General features: G+C 38.4%; 1 protein-coding gene across 1 annotated transcript in view; it reads left to right on the plus strand.

Annotated features, from left to right (window-relative positions):
• The first annotated feature begins 792 nt into the window (after nt 1-792).
• The window catches only part of LOC135220577 (kelch-like protein 5), a 162,703-nt gene continuing 143,495 nt past the window's right edge, over nt 793-20,000 (plus strand). The window contains exon 1 of the mRNA XM_064257825.1: nt 793-1,314. The gene's annotated coding sequence lies outside the window, so the exon portion shown is untranslated. The remainder of the gene's footprint in view (nt 1,315-20,000) is intronic.

Genomic DNA, 20,000 nt, shown 5'->3' on the forward strand with positions numbered 1-20,000 from the left:
TGTCGCAAATAAGGTTATGAAAGTACTGAAATACTGTTACTCAGAGAGTGAAGGTTACGTTTTATAGTTAACAAGAGGTTTTATACCGAAAGAATAAAAAACAAATGAAACTTTATTACAAGGAACTCTCCTAAGAATCGAGTACAGAAGAAAAATTTTTATCATTCAAAGGGGTCACAGACCATTGAAAAGTCTATTTTCGCAACATATTCATGTGCTCTTAACAACCGAGCTATTATTGAATACAGCACATGCAATCACATGCGATTCGAACGAGTAACCACTAAATAAGAACAAAATTAATATTTAATTAGCAAAGCGTAGTTATACTTAAAAAAAAAAAAGGATATTTGTCCAGTGACCGAGTGGTTGACATACAGAGCTCGATATCGTTTGAAATGGGATGAAAATAGTTTTGTGACATGGATTCCACCTAGGTCATTCCAATTACTCGTGGTTCAGTTTCATCGTTATTGAGTGGGGTTTGTTGATGATACACACTTTACTGTTTATCAAATGCTTTTATAAAATACTAGACAGGTATTGCCTGACAACGGTCAAAATGAATAAATTTCGCCCCTTGGTGTTCACAAGCATCCATTACAGTCTAGACAATCTCATACTGTACACAGAGAAAAAGCTCATTGAAGCAAACATATGCAAATGAAAGTTAAAAGTTTCTTAAGCAGAGTAAATGCGCCATTAAAGAAAAACATTGTTGATAACCCCTGTTTAGTCTGAGAAGCATACTACAAAGGGCCATCTAATTGTAACACGTGGACTTTGGAAGTGTCAACAATGGAGGTGAAAAGCTGTCGTGTTTGTGTTCAAGGTTAACTACCTATCCTTCCTCTTCCCTCGACCCTTCTCATTCCTCACTGCTGACCCCTCCAAAAAGTTGCCACAGCACCAATATAGAAGATTTAAATATTTTAATGCTGTCTGTGATTTATGTGCTATGATAAAGGCGATATTACTTAGAACAAATGATATAAAAGTGAGAGTGGAAGAGAGAAGAATTCCTCGTATCGTCTTGCTTTACCTGTAACTGTTTACGTCGCATTAATGTGTTAATTTGTGAATAAACTGGTAACTATGTGTGTTGTGAGATGTGCATTTGGGGCTGATGCGAAATCATGTTTAGTTAGTCCCCTGCTTCACGTTAGGGCATGAGGACTAAAGAGACAAGGGGCTGGGGCCTCTGAAACATTTTCACTGCAACTGGCCTTTTGTGTTATGCTTCGAGACTGGTTGATGGATGTTACGCTCGCTGGCAAATATCAAGAACCCTGAACGTTGTAGGATTAGTGTGTGGTGAGTAACCTAAGCCTCATTCGTAGCTTGAAGACCAACCCGAAGTTTAGCCTAATACCCTAAAGGCTAGAGCGTGGTTGTTAGGTAGGCCTCACAATGCATCAGGTTTATTATGATCAGTTTTGTTGGCCAGGTCGTTTTAATGTAAGTCTGCCTAGACTAGCTGAGCTAAGCCTAGGTCCATTACCTGCCTAGTGTTTAATACTTTGGGTAGGGTAGGTAGCCTGTTTTAAGCTTAAAGCTATGCAAAATAGGCCAGGCTTATGCTATCTTTGGTTATTTTATGATAGTTTATAGCATGAAGTAATGAAGCCAGTGGGATTGGTGTTGAGTAGCATAGTTATTTTGATGCGGGGTTGGTAGCTTATCCCAGGCAAAATATATACTATATGACATAAACTGAGTACCTGATTTTATAGGCAAGACAAAGGCTGAGCTAACTAATGATGACATACCTAACATGCATCTAGGTTATTAGTTATCCTAGATTGTTCTTGCATAAAAATGCATGGAGTTATGCTGCACAAAAGATAGTTTAGCTACCCCCCCCCATATGTTTGTATAGACTAATCAGAACCACCTGATCTGTATAATGTGTATACATAAGCAGCATAAAGTAATATGAATTATGATATTCTTTATATGAAAAGAAAAGATTATACACATATGGTTGCTTTAAATATTAATATAGTTATATCTTTTTTGTGGTGGTGTAATAGCTGCTTTTATTATGATCGGCCATTTCACTGGGTTTTTGAAAGCTTTCTTCAGTGTGTCCCTGTTTTGTTTGTCTGTTATAGTTTGTTTTTGTGAGTGACTGGTATAGTTTGTTTTCGTGAGTGAATGTTTTCATATAACCAAGGACTTTTATATTTGTGTGTGAAAGTCTCTAAATTTTTTTGCATATACCAATTAGGTGTCTTACTCAGAGATCATGGGTATTTAACAGTATCCAAAAGGGAACTGCAGGTTAAGCACAAATCATTATGAGCATGAAGTAGCGATAAGGAATTTAAAATATTTAGACCAATTAGAAAACTGCTTGCTGTCTGTTTATTACAGAAAACAAATTAATACTATAAATGTAGTACAGAAATAAGAAAGAACTGGCAAATCTTGCTTATAGTTTTGCAGTTTGGCATATGGGAACGCTCTTTGTTTTTATTAACCTATAATTTAGTTGAATGAGATCACAATCCTTTTGAGGCTCTTATACAGCTCACCCTAAAAAAAAAAAAAAAATGGAAATTGAGTAAAGTGAGGGTAAAGAAGTTAGACATATATGTAGAAAGAGATGAAAGGTTTTAGATGAAGTAAAAGGTTGATACCATCACATGTAAATGCTGAAGGGAAGCTGAAAATAACATTGTGCACAATTTATATTGGCTGAAAAAAGCACACTGTAAGTGTCCTAAATATGGTATAGTACAATGATGGCAGTGGTTTGCAATCCTCTTGTACTCACAGCAGTTTAAAAAATACACTACCCCTCTGTCATGAGCCATTTCAGTTTTATTTTTTAGAATAAAAAAAATATTAACTGTATTATAGAGTAGTGTTGATTATGTATAATTTTAAAAATTGGGCTGTTTTAGATGGTTAGTGGTAGTTAGTCAAAGCCAGCTTATATATAATTTTTTTTTTTTTTTGCTTTTTGTACATCTTTATGTAGGTCAGCAACAAATTCTAAATAGCTATGTCAATTAAAAAAGGTGCCAAACTGCAAAAAATGTTAAAATGATTAAAATAATATAAAGTAATGTACAATATAAAATCACGTGAAAGCTAAAAAATGTTGAAAATATGATGTTCAGCTATCATCAATCATTCCTGATAAGGCATGAATTTAGCAGTCAGTTTGGTAACAGTACATCATAGAGTACATACATGTTTATTTTTTTTTAGTTTTTCTTTACATTCTTCAAGGATAATAGTACATATACATAAGTTCATTAAAAAGGCAGTCAAATTTTTAACTAGAAAACAACTTAAGGCTCACTTATACATTTGTGATTCAAGGACACGCACATCGTATGGCTGGTTTTGGCAGTCATCTCCATCATTTGTGTGCCTGGGGCCGCAAAAAAGAAATTGTCAGTAGTTCTGTCACACATCTGTCATCCAAGGATGCGCAATGCGTTACAGCTGAAAATTTGGTAATTGTAATGTAACAACCAAATTGCCAACAATAGCCATGAATTATTGATGCACAGGTTGGCAACGAGCACCAAGTGATGGCGGATGTTATATTGGATGGTGGATGTCACAATTGCAAGTTACAATTTGCACAATCTAATTATGAGAAATGGCAACACCATTGCATATTGTGCAGTGACATGACAACACATGACAGTTGGCGGTACCCAGACTGTGTATGTTTTAGAATTCTCAAAGATCCTACATCACTTGGCGCGTAGTGCCAAACTCAGCGACTCAGTAATGATTCATGGCGATTGTTGGCGATTTGGTCGTAATGATGTTGTAATTTGCAAATTTTCAGCTGTTATGCGCTGCATCCTTGAATTGCAAATGTGTGACCCTGGCGTTATTGTCCATGCTTTAATACCAATATATGGGGTTGCTTACAAAGGTTTACAGTCTGTTGAGGTTATAGTTTTAAGGGCATATTCAATTTAGGTCAATTTTAAATTTAGTACATTGGTGTCTTGCAGTGAATTAGCTTTACTATATGATGAAGTTTTACTGTGAAAAGAACAGATTCTTCTGGGTTACTATAAAGATTTTCCAGATTTCCTGTTATTGTTACAGCTGCTGGAGAAGACTCAAGGGAATGAAGATCTTCTTAGGGTAAAAGTCTGATACTATCAGGGTTTTTTTTTTATTTAACACAATATAACAGTACAGTAATATTGATTTGCAGCTATTAGAGCTCATTTAGGAAAAAAATTAATTTTATTCTAAAAATACTTGTAGACCACTTTTTCAGTGTAACAATTTGCTGAGGACCCTTGTCCTTTGATCAAAACCAAACATCTACCTTGTATATGCAGGAGTTGCCAGATGCCACAGATTCCTTGTTTTCACAGTCTTTTATTGTTTTGCCGGTTTCCAGCTAGCGCTAGAGGACTTATCTTATTGTTAAGACCTCAGGTTTGTTAGCTATGAAAAATACAAATTGATTAAAAAATTTGTCATTTTGTATTCTCTCTAGACTTCTATATGTTGGTGACCAAAATTGGAAAGCAGTACTTTAAAGGTTGATACCATATTCTACAGCTTGTGAGTTTCAGTACCTACATTGTATATGAAAAAATTGAAGGTATAAGCAGAAAGAAATTTTTATTTCGCTGCCTAAAGGCTCAGTGCTTCAAGGGATTCAATTAATACAAAGGTCTTTTGTATGTTCATCTGATAACTGCTAGCACAGTAACACATGCCTTATTTGCATATAGGATGCTGATCAAGGTTGAGGGGCTGAAATTAAATGTGTGACACTCATCCTTGAATCTTAGAAGACTAAGGTTGATATAAAAGAGTGCAGATAAGAATGCCAAGGACAGTTACGTTGACCATCCAGCAGCATTTGAGTTGGCAAAGAAGGAAACCATGTATGAATTGCCAACAAGTGAACAGAGGTTGTAACTTACAAACCCAGTGCAAAGCCTCAGATGAGGATGGTTGGTAGGTGATTTATTAGCGACTTGAAAGCAAGGAACAAGAACTGTTGTAGTACATGGGTTCTTGGCACAGGGTGACAGCAATCTGAAAACTTGCTAGTGAATGGAAAAACTTCAGTGATACAGTAGAACAAAGTCTTGAGCAGTGGATGATGATGTTATGGATATACAGATAGTCCTGGGTATGCTACTGGGTTGAAACCTGTCATGACCAGCTATATAACCGAAAGCTGAAAAGTAGTCCTTGACCAGTATAAGTGATGTTTTTTGGGATCGAATATGATTGAATATCCTGTTTCATAGTGTGAAACAAATTGGCCAGACACAATATATTGATTTAGAGTAGATGCACACAAAATGTTTAGAAATAAGAAAATTTTCAAAGTGTACTAAACGGTGCTCACCATATTCATTGTGAATCTAGCAAAGATGTCGACTATTTCCCCACATCCTCTTTGATTGTTTCTTAGAGCTTCCAGTTTGATGATGCTATAAAAGATTAGTACTGTTGGGGTTTGTGGGCGTCACAAAATAGCTAGAGAATGAGAGTTCTTTTCTTCTGGATGCAGTATTGTTAGGACTGTGGGAGCTTTCTATTGGCATGGGATGGGTAATGGGTGTAAGAGAGTAATTTTCTGTGGCCATTGATAATAGGGGATAAGTTTTTTGTGCTGATGATGATGGTTGGGCATAGTCTGGGTGTGCAGATTCTCTGCCACATATGTTGTTTCTTTGTCTGAAGACACCGAGAGAACCTCATGGGTAAATTTGGTGAAGAACCACTACTGAAATTTTAGGGTCTACTTCCCAGCATATAATTACGAGCATTCTCAAACAGTCCATCCTATGATGTCGCAAAACATCTTGAAACTAAAGCATTTGCAGTTTCTGCATTCTCTGTCAAAACTTATTCTGCTGCATGTCCCTGATTGATCACCATCAGTGCTGCTTGTTCTTGGTTGATCACCATCAATGCTGCACATTCCTGGTTGATCACCATCAATGCTGCATGTCCGTCCCTGCTTCATAACCATCAACTACTTTAACCATTTGATCAAATTGGCTCAGGAGTAGCTTGGCGGCCTCTTCCATGTCTACAATCTCAAGCTCTAAGTTTTGCTACAGTGGTCTTCCAGATATTCTCAGCTAAAAAGAATTACATATGAAATTGTGAATGCATTCAGACCCCATCTACCTCCACATTGAATGATGCAACTCTACCCATGCATCCTTCTCCACTCACCCGTCAGGGATGAGACTGTGCTTCTTCCAAACCAACAACCATCACATATGCTATTCAATTTTCAAACAAAGTATACTTCTGATATCGCTAAATATGAAGTATTTCATAGTCAAAGGCATCAAAGACCACAGCCACTGACCAGAGCTATGTGATGGTTGTTGGTTTGGAAGAGGCACAGTCTCATCCCTGACGGGTGAGTGGAAAAGGTTATATGAATAAAATTGAATAAATACAATGTGGCGGTAGATGGGGTCTGAAAGGATTCACAATTTCATGTGTAATTCTTTTTAGCTGAGAACATCTGGAAAACCACTGTAGCAGAACTTAGAGCTTGAGATTGTAGACATGAAAGAGGCTGCCAAGCTACTCCTGAGCCAATTTGATCAAATGGTTATGAAGCAGGGACGGACATGCAGCATTGATGGTGATCAACCAGGAACATGCAGCACTGATGGTGATCAATCAGGGACATGCAGCAGAATAAGTTTTGACAGAGGATGCAGAAACTGCAAATGCTTTAGTTTCAAGATGTTTTGCGACATCATTGGATGGACTGTTTGAGAATGCTCGTAATTATATGCTGGGAAGTAGACCCTAAAATTTCAGTAGTGGTTCTTCACCAAATTTACCCATGAGGTTCTCTCGGTGTCTTCAGACAAAGAAACAACATATGTGGCAGAGAACCTGCACACCCAGACTATGCCCAACCATCGTCATCAGCACAAAAAGATTCTCCCCTATTATCAATGGCCACAGAAAATTACTCTCTTACACCCATTACCCATCCCATGTCAATAGAAAGCTCCAACAGTCCTAACAATACTGCATCTAGAAGAAAGGAACTCTCATTCTCTAGCTATTTTGTGTCACCCACATACCCCAACAGTACTAATCTTTTATAGCATCATCAAACTGGAAGCTCTAAACAATCAAAGAGGATGTGGTGAAAAAGAAGACATCTTTGCTGGATTCAGCCTCTCTCTCTCTCTCTCTCTCTCTCTCTCTCTCTCTCTCTCTCTCTCTCTCTCTCTCTCTCTCTCTCTCTCGCTCTCTCTCTCTCTCTCTTCTCACACACACCACACACACACACACACACACAATAAATAAATATATATATATATATATATATATATATATATATCTATATATATATATATATATATATATAGTTAGTCAAGGTAGATAGTTTATTTTAATGATTCCAGTGCTTCATTGTCTGTTTAAAAGAGGCTATAGTTGAATTGTTGTGAGATGTGGTACTCAGTATTACTCTGACTTCACTATCTGAGGAATATGTGCCTATTGGCAGGAGGTAACGGATTTTCAAGCCTTTATTTTTTTTCTATTGTTTACGTTACGTCGCTTGTAATGATTTACTACTTTTTTCACTCGGCTAAACAACTTCTTAGTGACTGAATTTCATCATCGAGCGAGTTGGCGTTAATAAAATATGGTTTTACCCAGTAGCTATCTCTAGTGACGTCCTTTCTCATTCCCTACACATATAGTGTGCACACACGAGTAAATATTTTAAACTAATTTTATGGGAGGAAGAGACATGGAAATTGTATTATGTATGTTTTTTTTTATTTTTTGCTCTGTCGTGGACGCGTGTTTGTACATATACACGTTTCCGTAAATAATTCTGTAACACTGTTCATTTGTGTACAGCCTTGGATTCTCATTTTTATACCTGGTACAGTACAGTACCATCACCAATTCTCTCAGGAGGTTTGTGTTGCCATCTCCTTGTTTTGGGCCATTTTCTCATTTGAACTGCTGGTGCTTGACCATCAGTGAGTTAACGTGAATAGTCGTGGAATGTCGAAAATCACGACCTATCTCTCACATAACAAGTTCAGCTTTCCAAGAGAATTGGAAATAGGGAAGTTGTTACGTTAGATGCTTAACCTTGATCCCCCGTTTGACCTCTGGGTTGACCTTCCTTTGGCTGATGCTGATGACGAAGCCTCTCTCTCTCTCTCTCTCTCTCTCTCTCTCTCTCTCTCTCTCTCTCTCTCTCTCTCTCTCTCATAAATCATGTTATGCTTTTCCAACTTGGCCAGTGCGTGGTATCCGTGTATTGGAAAGGTGTCTTAAGTTCTAAACTGATAATAATAGGCAGTTGGTTGTCGAAGGATGTCCAAACTTTTCGACTCTTGCTCTTGTTTTATTGTTCTCGAAGTCCAACGTCTCGGCACTCACAGGTAGTGTTTGTAGTACTACCATTCATCATAGTCAGAAAGATGACGATGATTCTGTAGATACTGTTGTTGTTTGTGGTCGTTCGTTGCCGCGAAGCTTCGCAGTATCTCCGGAGGACCGCTTTTGGAGCCCCGTTGGATAATAACTTTTATTGCTAGGCCATGTCTCGTTTTTATGATCCTCGGTGGGCGTGTGCGCGCGTTTGTTTTGTAGTACTCTCTTCATATTGCAGAAATAGAAGTCATCACTCGCGTTAGTGTTGTCTTTTTCACTGTTATCGTTACTATTTTTGTCTCGGGCACGATTGATTTAAGTGTAAATGACAATTCAAATTTATTAGTTCACTGTTTTTGTAAAAGTTTTGAACTGTTTGTCTCCGTAAGTATGTGGTGCTATATTATATCTACTTTAACTGTCATAGTTATGTCTGTGCCTTCTTTTGGCCCTGCAGATGCAGCAGAATGGTGAGATATAGGTTAGTGAATATCATGAAGAGTGATCTATCTTACCGTATCTGACACATTATACAGTTTGTCGCAGTATCCTTTGTCTTCGTATTTTATATAGGATTTATATTACATTTTGATAGGATGCCAGAAACAGGTGGAATAAGGAAAATCATCCAGGTATAAAGTTATGAATGAGGTTATTTGTTTAGCGTTATGAAAAAAAAAATCATCCAAAGATCGCCAGTACTGCGTATAATCTTTCGTCCCTGGAAAATTCGGGCTTTTTGTTTACCCAGGATTATCTTGTCACAAAGACAGGGATTTTACGGCCCATTTACTGCCACTGCGCACGAGTTCCGGACTTGCTTTAGTCTCTTGCTTAGTATCATGTAAAATGATGCAGATGATATTATTGTCAGAGCTTACTCACGATCATATTTTATTACTCCTGCAATTAAAATCAGGATTTTATTACACAGATTCGTGGGGGAGGAGGCAAGGCCAGTTGTTTATGCTGTGCGCAATAGACTTTTTATTTCTTTTTTAAGTCTGCATATTGGCGGGGATTTTATTGATCTCGTGTAGAAGTATCTCGTGCAGACTGCAATGGTTTGTCAGGTCATTGTAATACCTTCACCACGTAAGGGTGAAATTGGCGACTTCATTGAATGTATTCGCCTTGATGAGACTACTTTCTTGAGTTGTTTCCTGTCTATATTTTGACCAAGGTTGAGGCTCTCTCTCTCTCTCTCTCTCTCTCTCTCTCTCTCTCTCTCTCTCTCTCTCTCTCTCTCTCTCTCCCCTGAAGCTCTGTCCTCGATCTTCGCATTCATTAATCTATTGGTCTAATTAAGATTTAGTTTCTAAAAGTTTCGTGGTAATTATTCAATGACGTCAAATTCCTTCGAGTAAAGTGCGGTGAACTTCCTTTCTCCTTTCCCTTACCATTTACTTCGCGAATATCCACAGTTGTTTTCTCCATTTTTTAAGATTTCGCATTATAACTTTTAAAATGCTGCACCCCCACCCCCACCCTTCCCGTTTTGAACAAATTTTCACTCAACTTTACAGAGTGAAGGTTCGTAGTTTTCCCTCTGGTGTCATGCAAGGTGGAGTCATCCTTTGTGTCAGCGATAAGACACGTGAGTCAATTTAGTTTCCAATTTTTAGTTTCAAGTGGCTGTAGCGTGAACCCCGACCTTCCCCCCCACCTCCTTTTTTTACCCCTCCATTTTTCGACTACCGATCCCAGGGTCCGGGTTCGGTTCTCTCTCTCTCTCTCTCTCCCCCCACACCCCCGCTCTGCCAACGCATAATCAGAGGTCTTTATTTCTGGTGATAGAAATTCATTCCTCGATGTGGTTCGCCGATCCTACAATAAGCCGTAGGTCCCGTTGCTAAGTAACCAACTGGTTTTTAGCCATGTAAAAATATCTAATCCTTCGAGCCAGCCCTAGGGGAGCTGTTAATCAATTCAATGGTCTGGTAAAACTAAAATATACTTAACTTTTACATCCATTTTAGTCAGGTGCGCGACATCTTTTTATCCCCATTAGTGGTTCGTGGGTGCGCCCCCCCCCCTTCATATTCCAGTAACGACCAGCTTCTGACCATATCCTGTTTCAGCTGCCCTAAAGGCCTGGATCATACTCCGCGATGTTTTCTTCCTCCTTATCTTCCTACCTTCGAGTCTCGTCTGCAGTCTGACTTCATTAATAACCGTATCATACCTGAAGTGATGATGTCATCAGATTTCGACAGATCCCACTCGCTGAGATATCAAATGATTCCGAGAAGACTTCAAGCGGCTGCCCATTTTGACGTGCAACTTACCATCTGGAGATATCAGTGTCTGGTAGCAGTAAAAGTAGATGACTGGAAATGTCACTGAATTATTTTAATTTTGTGTGTTATGTTGCTATGTTTATTCGTATGACGAAATTCGGTGGGATAATACTTCCAGATGTTCATTAATTTGCCCCTCCACTTTGGAACGTAGCTTCATGTAGTTGTATGTTGGGGTTAGCTTGGCAAACTGTTAGCTATTTTGATCGAAGAATCTCATGATCTGGTGAATTACGATGCACTGATTCATTCGAGTTTATTTGGGCCATTTAACCATTACTCGAAAAAAGGGGTGGAAACACGGTGCTAAGAACGTTTAGAAAAAGCAGTTTTTACTACAAGGATAAAGATTTTTCGACCATATGTTATATGTGTGTGTGTACGTGTATGACTGTATTATGTATTGTTAATCATCTTTATTTTGCGTACCTCTATAAACGCAATGACCCTCTGACTACCTGATTTCTTAGCAATTGTAGCGCAACTTTCTTGATAATTATTAGACATGTTAAATAAATCGTTGGAAGTTAGATTATGGAAGTTAATACTAGCTTTATTACGCCGTGAAGGCGAATAAGAATTTATTTCAGGTCATGGGTACATACTTCTTTTAAATACTTTTCTATTTAGACTACAATTGAAATAAAACTGATGGTGATGATGTAATTTTAAGCTTATATGGCTTTTTAGGGTAATTCATAGAATATATTGATTCAGTTCACCAATTCTTGATATTGCAAAAATTCGTAATATATGTGGATCTGCTCTCCACTGGAAGCCCCGAAATTCCTGAGGAAATGAATGAAGGAAATCTTATCAAGTGGGATTCAGATTCTTCCAAATTATAAAACAGAGAGCAGTTCCATTTTAGTTTTCTATAAAAGAAAACTACTGAGATGGCAATTTGTCTGTCCTTTCGAACTTTTTCTGTCCGGCCTCAGATCTTTAAAACTACTGAGGCTAGAGGGCTGCAATTGATGTGTTGGTCATCCACCCTCCAGACATCAAACATACCAAATTGCAGCCCTCTAGCCTCCGTAGTCTTTATTTGATTTAAGGTAGGTTAGCCATGGTCGTGCGTCTGGGAACGCTACAGGACAGAGCACCGCCGACACGTGGCTGAAAGTTTCATGGGCCACTGCTCATACAATATTATAAGCTATAAGCTTTAGGTCCCGTTGCTAGGGAACCAAGTGGTTCCTAGCCACGTAAAATTATCTAATCCTTCGGGCCAGCCCTAGGAAAGCTGTCAGTCAGCTCAGTGGTCTTGTTTTAAACTAAGATATACTTTTTTTTATACGCCGTACAGAAAACGATTGCACAGAAGAAATTTCGGCGCATTTTTTACTTGTTTTGTTTTGTATATAGTCGATATGGATTCCATGAAGGAAGTTCAAACGGTGATAAAATCCTACCTTCTCCTATGGTAACGTATCAGGAACTTTTGTAAACCTCAAATGTATGTCACTCGCCTATCGCGCGCATCGAAGATCCCGCAGCGAAACTTACTTCCTGTGGCTTCACGCATCTGCAGACACATTTCAATTAGTCATACTAAAGTCTGTCGTAGCTACATTTGATACCGCCATATCTGCCACTTTCCCTTCTCGTGTTCTCTTCGTTTCTGAGATTTTAACGCTTATCGCTCCATAACGACCTTCAAATCCATTTTTGTTCTTCCCATATATAAGCAGAGATGCTAATCCTAACTAATCCTCATCTTTTCCTTTTCAGTTGACCTTGCAAGTATCTTTTAGTCTCACTTAAAGTTGCGTTATTCCACTTAAGGAGGTATGAGAACTTTATTTTGATTGGGGAGACGAAACTCAGTATTTGTCAGACTAATTTCCTCCCTTTCCCTTTATATGTTAATCCCACATCCTCCAATAATTATCCCTGAAGTCAACAATAACCTGTCATAGAAGTATGACATCTAAGTCCCAGCTGAACCAGCCTCTAGGAAACGGGGTTTGCTCTTCAGGTACCAGAATAAATAGAATAACACAACTTTAAAGTGAGACTGAAAGGTACTCGCAAGGTCAACTGAAAAGGAAAAGATGATGATTAGTTAGGATAGGAATCTCTGCTTATTTATGCTTATGTATGGAAAGAACAAAAATGGATTTGAAGGTCGTTATGGCTCGATAAGCGTGAAGATCTCAGAAATGAACAGAACCACGAGAAGGGGAAATGGCCAGCTATGGCGGCATCAAATGTAGCTAGGAAAAACTTTCTAACATCTCCTTCAGCTTAATTAGGGCCTCATTCTTCCCTGTATTGTGTCGTTGTCTCGTGTTTGGGAGGATCTTCGACACACTGTTATTCTTTATTGAAGACCATGAGAGGCCTGTCTAATGAAGACCTCAAATCACCTTCGTGGTTGATGACCTTATAGTGGTCAACCATTCGCGTTCAGAATGTAAGGCGTTTCCTTTTCCCCCTTTTTGTCTAGTCATGTTTTGATTTTGCCAGTGACAACATCCGTGGTCTCCTCGCCATTAAACCAATTCCCAGATCTTAGAGAATTCTGCGAAAAAAAGGTTTGTGTGTGTGTGTGTGTTTGTTGTTGTTGTTGCTGCCGGCTCTTATTACTGTGGTTAGCAGGATATGTGTGTCATGTAACTTTTATGTTTTTACTCGGGTATTGAAAAATCCCAGTTCGATATTATAGAACCCAGGTATGTAAGTTGATATTTGTTGAGAAATGTATTGAATTATGTATTGTATTCCTTTTGCACATAATAGTACTTGTTCGGATGCGTATGTGAGAAGTGACTTTGAAACAAGTATTTTTTTAATTTGCATCTTTGTTTTATTTTATTTTATCTGCAAATCGGGGTAAAAATAAACTCTTGGAACAGGAGAGTAACTTGCAAGATGCGTTGTAAGTTCTGCAGTGTTACCTTCATCCGTTGGCTGGGAATAACAATTCGTAGGCATTTGCTACTAAGGCTTTTGACATTGAGTAGAGTATAGTGACGTTGGCAAGGATTTAATTTGTTTGTATCTAAGAGCAACTATTTAAAATGCAAAGGCTTGAGCAGAGAATGCGTATTTTCTTCCCATGGCAGTTTTGTTGTGACTATTCTTGACTTTTCTTCTGACACGTCGGAAGAAACAGTTATCACTGTATATGGAAGTGGAGTCGTTATCCTTGTGGAGAAAATTTCGTGTACGATTTGCCGTGTTACGTACACCTAGAAGGAAGGGTTTTGCGTGTATGTTTGTGTGTGTTGTCCGTGTACGTGCGCGCGCCTGTCGCATTTTTTTTCGGTAGGGGGGATTGGGGGTTGAAGATCGTTGGGTGGTGCCAGTCGGAAGGCGGCGGTGGGCTGCCTGCCTGTCGGGAGATCTGGCGGGATCTCCCTACAACAGGTGGTGTTGGTGGTGTTCTGGGAGTAAAAGGACGAGGAAGTGATTCGCTCAAGAGGAAGTCGCGTCTGCCAGTTCAGTTTGTAAGGAAACGCGTAAACGACATCACTTAAATCCCTAAAGTAGTCTCTTTATTTCGATTCTGTTATTTTTGCCATTATTTTAGTTGCTTTTCAGATTGCTTGAAAATTGCCTCTGATAGACCAGTTATTTCAGGATGCTACATCTGCCTGTAGAAAATGAAATGTATTTGGTAGAAGGCGTTTGTTTACTTAAGTTTTATGCCGGACTTGTTCGTCTGTTATGGAGCATTCATCTCCAATTCAGGGTGATTCAGTTCTGTCTGCCGCCTCGATTTGTCCACCTCTGTTTTCAGCAGGTTCTATTTCAGTCGTTCGATCAATGAGCCAAAATAAGCTTCTCTCTCAAAACTCTTCCTTTCTTTCGAAAAGTCGCTTCCCTTCATGGCTTCAGTCAATTCTACATATTCAGGTTCGTTCTTTGGAACTCTCCCTCTGCTTCTGTTTTTCTTGACTCAAGAGGCGGGTTTATCTCTTCGCACTAGGTTAAACCCCACCGTTCTTCCTTTTTCTTATTGGGTTTTATCCTGGGATAGACAAATGGTTTAGCTTGGTCAGATAAAACCGAGAAAAGAAAGAAGTACAAAGTTGAAGTAGCGATGGGAGGCAGTGAAGGAAGGCTCAAGGATGTTTTATTAAGCCTCCTCTGACCGCTGCTGGTGACGTAACACAAGTAATCGGCTCCTCAAGGATCCTCTTACCTTATAAGTTAGGCACACGATGGGATCCAGGCGGAAAAGGCCAGAGAGCATTCGATCATTTTACAGAAAACGCTTTTGCTAACAATAATTCACTATAATTGTCAAGATTTCTTGTCACGGCCTTTCGAGATTTGACAAATCTTTCAATCCCAATCAGGAAGTCGTTGCATGAGTCATCGACAGTCCTCCTGAGCTAGTAGTTGAAAGCCTCGAACTTCTCGCTACTGATAATAAATTTATGATATTCACATTCGATGCAGCCGAACTGCGGCTCTCTTTGATGAGCGCAGAGGTGGTTCGTTGAAATAAGATTGTCGGTGGAGCAATAAGGTGCAGTTGGTGTCGTCGAAGCCTATGAAACTTTTCAATTCTTTAAATCATCATCTTTTTTTATACTTTTTATGTTGATACTGTGGTCATTCCTTGGATACTCTCGTATCCACTCATCTCTTGGTCTTTGTCGGACTCTCATGTTTGTGCTTTCAAGCTTTGTAAAGTTTATTATTCCGTTATTTTTGTATAATGTTTTGAAACTTTTCTCATATCCCTTTTTTTTTTTTATGCCATTCCTGCTCACGCATTTTTTCTTAGCCTCGTGCATGTTGACTTTCGGCTATAAATAGATCAAAATATGAATAATGTAAGAGCGATGAGCTGACGATGTTTTGAATGTTTGATGTTTTTACTTGTTACCTCAAGGAATTCAGCATCCGCCTTTTTGTGCTCACACACACAGAGAGAGAGAGAGAGAGAGAGAGAGAAATCCTTGGGGTTAGTGTTGTTTTTTATTCATATTTTTGTAACAAAGGATCAAAGGATCGGCCACATATTTGTGTAAGTCAATTCGTACACACACACACACACACACACATGTAACTTGTACGCTGATAGCATCTTTTTTTTCCCTTCCTTTTGTTTCATTTTATACAATGTTACATACTTATTATTGCATAAAATTATTGAATGTTTTAATGTACATATTAATTAAATTTAGCCTTTATACTATTTTCTCATGCGAATGTTATTAATTCACTTAAGCATAAATAAGTGTCAACAGTACGAGTATATATAATTCTCTCTCTCTCTCTCGTAATTATGAGACACTGCCACGTGCACCAAATTCTTTCAGGTCAGCTGTCAGTTGTAATAGTTGTATTTTGGGGACTATGAATATGTTATGCAGAATTTTTAGGTAATTTGTACTTAGAATCATGTTATTCATCTTTTACAGGAGCTAAAAACTGTTCAAAGGTCTATCCATGTGTGTTATACATACATACATATATATATAATATGTAAATAAATTCTGGTAAACAGGATACGTCTCAAGAATAAAAGGCCCATTAAAACACTCTGGTTTAAAGCTAAGGCCTATATTTCGTTGGACTAACTTCCACCCTTATCAAGAACTTATCAAATAGTGAATGACAGAAGAAGTTGCATTAGCGAAATATACGGCGGGATATAGTATGCCCTTAGGTAATGCCTGGGGTCACCGCTAAGCTGGCGATGGTTCTGTTTTATATATATAATATACCTATATATATTATATATATATATATATATATATATATATATATATATATATATTAGATAAGTATGTATATATGTAAAGAGAGAGACAGACAGACAGACAGAGAGAGAGAGAGAGAGAGAGAGTACTCCAAACACAATATGTATAAATATGGGTTTGCGTGTTTATGTAGACAGACTCAGACTAGCGCAGCCAAGCACGCAACGCATACTATTACCAGCCAGCACAAAAACACCCTTTGTGTGCTTCCAGCAGCACCTGGAGTTTTGTTCTTTATCTAATTTTAAACCTCTGAATCTTTTCTGTACCGCGAGGAAGCCTTGAACTCCCAGGATGTAAACGGCCATCGCAGGATGTGAATTGTGTTTAAAAAAAAAAGTATATTATTGATATTCTGATTTGCCTAGACGATTGTTCGTGATATTAGTTTTTAATTAATTACGCCTGTTAGTTTATGTGTTGCCACTTTGGCCGTGGCAGGACATTCCAGGAACCACATGTGGTGGCTGAACGAACGGCCTGATTATTTGATTATTTTACAGCTTCACACAGCGAAATTCCGCTGGATGGTGGCCCTTGAATTCAAGAGCAGGTGGGGTTTGGGATAGATGACCGGAAGTGGATCTCTCTCTCTCTCTCTCTCTCTCTCTCTCTCTCTCTCTCTCTCTCTCTCTCTCTCTCTCTCTCTTTAAAATTGGGGATGCGGAGTATTTGTGCATTTGTACCTGTAAAGCGTTAAGCATTAAAGTATTTTTGACGCTTCACAGTGCTTGTATGACTTGCATTTGTGCTGCAGTTTGTGAGATGTTTAATCCACAGGATTTTCATGTCTAATCAGTAGTATTAAACTCTTATTTTTTTTATCAGCAAATTTTGAAATAAACCCATATATATATTATATATATATATTATATATATATATATATATATATATATATATATATATATATATATATAACTTGATCACGAAATATATAAAACGTGAATATATATATAAATAAAGGTAATTCCACTGAAGAAAATGAAAAAAACGAGAACTGCCTAGATATTTCTCGTTTTTTCATTTTCTTCAGTGGCATTACCTTTATATTTATATATATGTATATATATGTATATATATATATATATATATATATATATATATATATATGTATATATATATATATATGTATATATATATATATATATATATATATATATATATATATATATAATGCGTGTGTGTTTGTGTGTGTCTGTGTGTTTGTTGATGCAACATGCACCAAAATGTTAGACAAAATGGAAATAATAATTTTTTTAAATCCCGCAATTTTTGTCATTCGTAATGAAGTCCTGTTGTTTGGCAAAGCCTAACTTGATCGTAAATCTTCGCGAATTCCAAACAGGCACGAAACGTCTAGGAAATAAAGATTGCATGTCGTCTCCCATGATGACTATAATCCCTGTTTGACTTCGTTATTTATATCACCGGGTGTTAATAAGAACTACGAAAGAATTTTTAGGTAGGATCGATGTTTTGGAACCTGGAGAGAGAGAGAGAGAGAGAGAGAGAGAGAGAGAGAGAGAGAGAGAGAGAGAGAGAAAGGTTTGGAATGTCTTGTTCCTCCTGTTTCTAATTCTGTGTGTATAGAGGTTGGCGAAGAAATGATCGCTCATGTCTGTCATTTTCTTTTATCTATCTTCTTCATTTCATCCCATCCTAGATGCCAGTTCCTCGTTGGACGAGTGCTCGCCTACCAAATCGGTAGTCCCGAGTTCTTTTCCCCGTTCTGCCAACGTGGAATCAGAGGAATTTGTTTCTGGTGATTAGAAATTGATTTCTTGTTATGAGGTTCCGAACCCACTATAAACTGTAGGTCCCGTTGCTGGGTAACGAATTGGTTTCTAGCCACGTAAAAATATCTAATCCTTCGGGCCAGACCTAGGAGAGCTGTTCATCAGCTCAGTGGTTTGACAAAACTAAGATATACTTAATTTTTTCTCATCCTAGATGCTACCCACCACAGCCTTCTGGCAACTGCGGTGGTACATCGTTCTCTCTTTTAGCCGGGCGAACCCATCTTGCTCCGTCCCCGCATGAGAGTAGAACATGAGAAATCTCATTAGCAAGACTTGCGTGTTGAGAGAGAGAGAGAGAGAGAGAGAGAGAGAGAGAGAGAGAGAGAGAGAGAGAGAGAGAGAGAGAGAGAATCCTTTGCATACGGTATATCATTTCTCGAAAGTGGTTCGTAGGTCTGTGGAGTGTGCCATCTTGAGTGTCGTCGTGTTCATTAATGGTCTGAAGTAAATGACGATTAGAAAGAAGATTCTCCAGCTTGTTTTCCAGGGGCAGTGGGTCGTCGTCGCCTTATGGCAGAGCTGCATGCAGGGTTCTGTCCTTGTCATCACGTGCAGTAGCAGTGGAATGGTAGATCGCTTAGGCATCTTGTAAAATTGCGAGCGCAGTTTTACTTAGGAGATATGTAATGGTCGCGTGTCTTAGGCTTCATTAATTGCTTGATATGCAGCTTCTGCAAAACTGCACGGACACATATCTGTAAAAACAAAGTTCGTATTAACCTCCCTTTACAGATACTGCAATTTTCTAATTGTTGCGATTTTAATTTCGCTCGAAAAACATTTCGGAAATAGTGTTGTGTCGAGGGGAAATGGATTAGCTCAGGAAAAATGTAGGTGTTTTTCCTTTTTTACCTCTTCTCTGCTTGGGATGGGCTATCATTTGATATATATATATATATATATATATATATATATATATATATATATATATATATATATATATATATATAATCACCAAATGATAGCTCATCACAGGTAAAAAAGCAGACACAGTTACAAAGTTGTCCACATGGAACCTAAACTTAGGGAAAGCACAGACGTATTAGTGATCGTTTTCCGCCTGTATCCTTCCTTACAACACGCTGAGCAACGTGTTTTTCAACGGTTCGGAAAGGGCGATTGGTTGTGGACGTTGGTCCGAAAAATATTCTGAAAAGAGAAACCATTTCTGTTTAATTCGGCCTTATAAAGAGAGTGATTTCTTATCTCCTTCGGTACCCCTTTGAGTTTTATTATTATTATTTTTATCATTATTATTATTATTATTTTTTGTTAAAAATGACTGCTGCTTCGGCACTATTAATCTTGTAGAGAGTCTTCTCTATCTTTCTGATGACGGCTTTCTCGTTGTTGCTTAGACTGGCGAGCAACGCACCAAGGGCATGGTAAAATTCGGTTGAGTCATTTGATTTATTATTGCTTATACAAATCTCTCTCTCTCTCTCTCTCTCTCTCTCTCTCTCTCTCTCTCTCTCTCTCTCTAACGCGACGTTTCTTCCTGATCCACAGGACATTATCAAGCGATGACTGCTGAGGGACTGAATTCCAGTGTTGTTGTTGTTTAAGATTAAGCTGGCTTTATGCCAGCACGGGCTCTTGCTCAAGAGCAGCCCGTAGGGTTCCAGTGGCGAGTCCTTCTTATATCGTGATGATGCGGGCTCTTGAGTATGGTCAAAGCACCTCTCCGGCAGGTCGGGTTTTCATTGGTTCCTGGGAAGGTGAGCCCGCATCATCACGATATAAGAAGAAGGACTCGCCACTAGAATCCAGTCCCTCAGCA

The sequence above is a fragment of the Macrobrachium nipponense genome, chromosome 2 (genome assembly GCF_015104395.2).
Source record: "Macrobrachium nipponense isolate FS-2020 chromosome 2, ASM1510439v2, whole genome shotgun sequence".
Classification (NCBI taxonomy): domain Eukaryota; kingdom Metazoa; phylum Arthropoda; class Malacostraca; order Decapoda; family Palaemonidae; genus Macrobrachium; species Macrobrachium nipponense.